Source organism: Ruditapes philippinarum, unplaced genomic scaffold (assembly GCF_026571515.1).
Source record: "Ruditapes philippinarum isolate M1 unplaced genomic scaffold, ASM2657151v2 ctg1686_1_1_1_1, whole genome shotgun sequence".
NCBI lineage: Eukaryota > Metazoa > Mollusca > Bivalvia > Venerida > Veneridae > Ruditapes > Ruditapes philippinarum.
Genome location: NW_026865777.1, coordinates 138,779 through 146,228, shown reverse-complemented (window position 1 = coordinate 146,228; position 7,450 = coordinate 138,779). Strand labels below are relative to the sequence as shown.

Genomic DNA, 7,450 nt, shown 5'->3' with positions numbered 1-7,450 from the left:
AGTCGAACAGTATGTCTGTTACTTGGGTGATTTTCTGGGACACAGTGGCAATATCATTGCAGTAAGTGTCTCCAATTAACCGGAGAAAGCACACAGATGCATAAAATCTGAGTGCAATCAGAATTTGCTGTTGGGGCAACAGTGCAAAGTTCTGTTTCTTCCTTGTTGAAGTTGGTCCCCAATAGATCTCTCTAGTCTGTTTAAATTTTGTGACCCAAATCTGTATTGCTTCCAAAGTGCTTCATCATGTAGGCAGTTCATTTGTCTGTTGCTGCGTGTAAATTGTCGAGGTGGTCTAGCTTTCGGTATCAACAGGGTAGCCATTTTACTTCTGGTCAAGTTTTGGTTAAAATTTAGCCCATCTCTCTTACATCATTAATAATTCTTTGCTGCAAAATAATAAGAGTTTTGTTGCTAACATTTTAAGGACTGTTTAATATAGTTATAGACTTTTTTGTTTATTGGTTAAAGACAGATCTTTGATAATGTTCTGTTGTCAAAGGCTTTATTGAAAAAAATATTCTCCACAATTATTCCGTTCACTGAATTTTAGTGGACAGAAATATCTCATCTTAACTTCTATTAACAAGAGCGCCTCTCATAATTAATGAAAAACAATTGTTTTAAGTAGAAAGAAGTGCATAAAGATATCTGGTAAAGATACCATGAAACAAGACACTGCATGTACACGCGACCATATTATCTCAATGTTATCTTTTTAAAGATAAAAACTGCAAACAGCCTATTCATTTGCAAAAGACAAAATATCTATTCAGCTATCTGAGAGAAGTTTTTATATATGATATACTCGTACATATCCCTTTTAAAACGCAAAACAAAACAGCAAAAAAAGAAAAATAAGGACAATGTATTTAATAACATGTAAAACCTGCCAAAAAAAAAAAAGTTAAAGCAATTTTTTTTAAAAAAGCAGCAAAGTTTGTAAATGAAGCACAGAGATAAATTATATTATGCTTTTAAAGTAATGAAATATTATGCAGTTTACAAAATATTAAGTTTTAAAGTGAACATTTAAAGGAGAGAAACCCATCAGTTAGACTTATTCATTAATCATAAACATCTTGAAACAATATGTTGTAGTTGTTTAAAAAAAGACTGCCTTTCAAATGTTTAATAGCTGTCTCCTCTCCTTGACAAGTTCAACTGGACGAACAATGAGGCATAGCATCACCACACGAATAATTTGTCAGACACAGTGCTGAAAAATAAGTAAAAATGGCTTATTCTGGACAAAAAGTGCCATTTAAATGGACCATCAACAGATTTTTATGCCAGACAACTGTCATCAGTTTCCAAGGCAACCAGGACATAAAAAATTGTGTATGAAACTATCCCTTACTATCTAAATCAGGAATGAAATATTGTAATGCTGCATACAGTGAATTTCATTTCCACGCTCAGTAGGCTAGCCTAATTAATTTGGCGTGAACGGTTTGACCCATTTTACAGACTTTTTTTTCTTACTGTCAAACCGTTGGAAAAAGACAGCGCCCGTCCAAAATTATCTCGGTGTCTCTTTGACAAGTCTAATTAGTTGGACTATCAGTAGGCTTACTCTGTATTTGAAATGTTTGTTTTAAATTAAACTGAGGCATAATAATGGGTGAAACAACTACCGACTAGACAAGCAGACTTATTTCTATTTTTTAACAACTTTTACTAGTCTACAGACAATTTTAAAAAATATATTTACTATAAGTCTATTAAGATTTTCACTAAAAAATTTGCTGAGCTGATAAAACTTTATCATCATCTGTTTTCTACAGAAGTACTGTACCTTCCTTCTAGGCTTCTTCCTAGTCAAAATATCTTCACATGCCAAAGCTAGATTCTTATATGAAAGATTTTTTTTCTATGTCAGAATCTCGCTTCGATAGGGGAGCTATTGCACAAGATAGTGGCACAAAATAGCACAGTATCTCAACGCGTATTACGATTAATGCTGAAAACACGAGAACATCACAAACCTCTTCAAGATTCTTTTGGAATTTCAATCCATTGCATGAGGAGATTACTCATCTTGTCCAAACTGTAACAAGATACACTAGCTACAGTACAAGTCTTACATTTAGCTCTTTAGCATCGCTTTAACATGCATTGTAATGTAAATAATGCGAATACAAACTGATTTTTCTTTCATTCTGGCTTATTATGAAGTGTTTGGACATTCACAAATGGTGGCCTTTAAACAAAGGGGAACAACTCGTTATGCGGCGGGTTGAGCTATCAGGATACAGACGGCAAATCAACTATTCGCTAAAACCAATTTATTAAAAGTACATATATATATATACACACGTTAAAAGATATGCGAATTTATAACTTCATCCAGAATTTGATTTGTTTATAATATTATTCCGATCAGCAATTAATTACAACTTGTAGACCAATCTTAATACTTTAGATATCATCAAGACAATGTAAGTTTTATCAAAAGACCGTGGTTTCATACTGCATGAAAATAAAATCAGAATAATTTGAGTTTCTTTTGTAAAGAATGTTTGACTCTTAAGCGAGGTGTGATTTTTCGTTCGGCTTCATTGATCCACATACATGTAGGTGCGATTACTGCACCCGTGCACCGTAGGGAACGAGTTACAGTATCGCGTTTTTCGGTTACAGTATAGAATTTTCAAGATGGAGGATTATTTGTTTGGAGGACAGGTAGGTGATTTTTATTCCGGTCCATACTACAAGTAGTTTAGTTTCTAAAAGATGTTTTTGTGCTTTGCTTGTAAGGAACAGAATTCGGCATCTATTCATATATTTCTTTAGACCCTGCACCGCAGATTTATCGCTTTATTGTCTCAATAATATGCAGATTTTCACGGTTTCAATATTTGAATCGAGAGACCAACGCATTTTTCTGCAATCGACATTATTTATGCATGCCTAGAAAAAGTAAATCTGCAAAACGTTAGTTCTTTATGTTTAGAAACGTTTATAAAAGTAAATGACCAGTTGAACCTATTTATCTGTTCGTTAAATGCGTTTGAAAAAATAAACAATGTTACAGTATAGAGCGAGGTAATTTGTGCAAAGTTACAGCATAGACCTAGCGATTTGTATCCGATTTTGTTACAGTTTATACCCAGATTAGACTTCGATATTTTCTATATATACTAGGTAAAATGTATGAATGTTACATAGACAAATTTTTATACCGTCAAATCTGCACATTTATGAGACAATATAGAAATAAATCTGCGGTGCAGGGTCTGAAGAAATATATGACTAGATACCGGATTCTGTTCCTTACAAGCAAAGTACAAAAACATCTTTTAGAAACTAGTATAGTATGGACCGGAATAAAACTCACCTACCTCTCTTCCCATAAATAATCTTCAATCATGTTCCCTGCGGTGGTATATATGCCTATTAAAAAGGAATTCTAGGAATACGGAGATATTATGTATAGGTTAGAGTGCATATTGGGTGTTCTTCGTAAATAAGAAAGCTAAAAAGGAGCGGAACTTGCGAAGCGACTGTAGCTTACTTATTTACGAAGAACATCCAATATGCACTCTAACCGGCTTAGTGCTCCGCCCACTTGCGTTTTATAATATAAAACGTCCAGTTTATATAAAATCTGTTCTATTAAGATTTGTAACCTGAAAATTTGAAAAATCCTCGTCGGTGATTGGCTTAAAAAAATTGGCGAGCACTAAGTAACCAAAGGGAAATAATCAGTTGTAGTTTATTGATTGAAATCTGTAGGAGTGATTTCCCTTGGCTGTTTTATTAGTTAGTCATGCGTGTAATTGTTCCCGCCGTTTTCTGAGTTGTCATCCGTTTTTGGAAGAAGGCAGACATGTTTTTCAGTTGTTTATAGTTAGTTATTATTTCTTAAAATGGATTGTGGACTTTGGATTGAGGTTAGTGAAGTTTTATATTGGTTGCTTACTTTGTTTAAGTGAGTTACAAATGAGCTGTGTGTTTGAAGTTTATTAAAATAAGATGTATATTTTCATGTATATTGTATATGATTTGTTTACAATGCATCTGATAATGGCAGCATATTTAAACTAAATATCTATAAATCACTGTCATTCTTTATTGTGCACTAGTTTAATTACTGTATGTTGCAGTAACACCACAAGACTGAGAGGATTTTTGTATGTGTGTCATTTGAGTCCAATCCACAATTGGTATGTATAATTGTACAAGTCATATTATTGTTTTTATTATTTTATAAGTTTACTACATTCATTTAATAGGCCAAAAAATTGAATTATTTAATATTGAATATAATACAGAAAACTGTACTTGGAATGTTCATTAATTAATATTAAAGTAATTAATTGTTTTAATGGTTTAATGACTGTTATATTGGCAATTTGATGTGAGATGTATGTATAAATAATCATGCTATGACTTAAATTGTACATATTGTGATGTGTGTTAATGATCTCAGTATGAACATGTATTTAGTATTGTTATATTTGTTTGTTTCAGGGCTTGATATCTTCTTGATACTGATTATATATTGATTGGTGCTTAAACAAGTGCTTGATGTGTAGTTGTGATGTGACTTTAACCTCTTGGGTTAAATCTACTTGAAGCTTTATATTAATATAGTAATATACTGAGATCATACACTGATGGACATTTCAATTAAAAGTATTGAACGAACTCAGCCTCGTTGATAATTTATACCTTTACATCTTTAAGGGCATAATGTTAACAAAGGTAACAATTACATGTATGCATTTTCTAAGAAAAGTGCGCTTTTTTTCTAGGACATATTGCTGCTTACAATACATTCATGTGATATATCATAAGTATACAGAGCCTCCCTGGGCTAATTCTGGGTATGATCCTTCATTTTGCGCCGAAATGCATTTTGTAGAGCAATTTTGACTAACATTATGTATTAACAACTGTAGCAGAGATCTACCAGATACTTGTCAAAATATTGTGCACAGCCCATGACAAAAAAGTTGAGCTCTTTTTTGTAGGACTGTGAATATAGTCTTGGCACGTAAGCTTATGTAAGAACGCACCAGCCCTGAAGTTGCCCGTATCAAAAAGATAGAGGAATTCTTGTATTTTTTATGTTATGTTGTTGTTTTGCATACAGTATTGTACTGCAAAATGAACTGTCAACATCGTCAGCGTAGGTGCCATACATCATCGAGTGTTTCGCCCCGTTATACCTAGGACACTCTAATATGGTGGGGCCACAGTTGGGATCAAATCACTGCGTGTTGACAGTTAGCACCAGCTCTTTTCATCTCTCCTTAGCCATAACCAACAAGATGCCTTTTCAGCTGCACTACTGACTGAGCGGATGGCCTGCTTTCTCTGATGACCAGTTATTCCTATCTCGGTCAGCATCTTCCACAATGACTTAGCTGGGAAGCCCCTGGTCCCGACTTCTACTGGGTTAAAGCCAGGCTTTCCATCCTTTCTTTCTACAGTCTTCAGTTAACTGGGTGTACTTGGCTGATTTACGTTCGTAGGCGTCGTCACACCTCTCTTCCCAAGGTACCGTCAGTTCAATTAGCACTCTTTATCGTAGATTTTTTTTTATAAATTACGTAACAAAAATGCATATTTTAAGCAGGGTCTTTAAAATCTCGTTTGAAAGACCCCGGTTAAAGTAATTTTCCAATCCAGATTATCATAACATTGAAATGTTTGTAAAGAAGGGTGGGGGTATGGCGGGGCAGGGCACATTCTATGAAAGTTGTTATAATTTTGAAATCACTGATTAACAGTAGTAATAGAAGTCATTGTGCGTAACGGTCATATAAAGGCTAGAAGAACCCTTGTTATATAAGGGACCAAACTAATATTTTAAAGTATTTGCATTGTGAAGAGTTAACCCCCTTTCAAAATGAAACTGCCACGAAGAGCCTAAACTTGAAAGTCAGTGTTCCGAGATAAATGTTGTTCTAAGTGCACTCTTACTGTTGACGTGAGTAGTATGTAAAATGTAATGCTCCCAGTGGCGTTATTAATGTTCTATTGGCCACAGACGCTTGGGGATCAGATCCTGCCCCAACGCGATACACTCCTGTAAACACTCTTTCAAAAATATTTTAATATTTAAACACGATTTGGACAAGCCCATGAAGTTGGCACATAGATCGACATTCAAAAAGTAGATAAGAAACGAATGTCGAGCTGACATTCAAAAATAGACAAAAAACGAATGTCGAGCTGAATGTTATGCTGAATGTCTAGCCAGCTTCACATTCCAACACAACATTCAAAAATAGACAAAAAATGTCGAGCTGAATGTTGTGTTGAATGTCTAGCTAGCTTCACATCCCACCTCAACAGTGATAAATCGAATGTCGAGCTGAATGTTCTGCTCAATGTCTTGCCAGCTTCCCATACCAGCTCAACAGTGATACATCGAATGTCGAGCTGAATGTTTAATGTCGATCTCTGTGCCAACTGCATTGACTTCATTTGGACATCTGTTACAACGATAAAACTGGTTTTCAAACAATTTTTACATATATGAAAAAAAATACTGATACTATCAAGCTTGAGACTTGAGACAATGCTATTCACTCCAATAGGAACGTTACCCACTGCATGCAACTCTTGCCACTAGAACATTACCCAATACTTACTTCTAATGCCACTATTATCATTTCCAACTGTATATTACTTTTGTTACTAGAATACTAGAACTTTACCCACCGATTACTTCTCACGCCACAAGTATCAGTTCCCACTGCATATTACTCTCAATACTAGAACATTACCCACCGATTACTTCTCACGCCACAAGTATCAATTCCCACTGCATATTACTCTCAATACTAGAACATTACCCACCGATTACTTCTCACGCCACAAGTATCAATTCCAACTGCATATTACTCACAATACTAGAACATTACCCGCCGATTACTTCTCACGCCACAAGTATCAATTCCCACTGCATATTACTCTCAATACTAGAACATTACCCACCGATTACTTCTCACGCCACAAGTATCAATTCCCACTGCATATTACTCTCAATACTAGAACATTACCCACCGATTACTTCTCACGCCACAAGTATCAATTCCCACTGCATATTACTCTCAATACTAGAACTTTACCCACCGATTATTTCTCACGCCACAAGTATCACTTCCCACTGCATATTACTTCTCAATACTAGAACATTACCCGCCGATTACTTCTCAACGCCACAAGTATCAATTCCCACTGCATATTACTCTCAATACTAGAACATTTCCCGCCGATTACTTCTCATGCCACAAGTATCAATTCCTACTGCATATTACTCTCAATACTAGAACATTACCCACCGATTACTTCTCACGCCACAAGTATCAATTCCCACTGCATATTACTCTCAATACTAGAATATTATCCGCCGATTACTTCTCACGCCACAAGTATCAATTCCCACTGCATATTACTCTCAATACTACAACATTACCCGCCGATTACTTCT

At 35.1% G+C, this 7,450-nt stretch overlaps 1 long non-coding RNA gene across 1 annotated transcript; it reads left to right on the top strand.

Annotated features, from left to right (window-relative positions):
* The first annotated feature begins 3,322 nt into the window (after positions 1-3,322).
* On the top strand, positions 3,323-4,653 carry LOC132730283 (uncharacterized). Its single transcript, XR_009625739.1, has 3 exons — positions 3,323-3,896; positions 4,110-4,169; positions 4,477-4,653. It is a non-coding gene; the product is annotated as an uncharacterized LOC132730283 (long non-coding RNA).
* Positions 4,654-7,450: the final 2,797 nt, after the last annotated feature.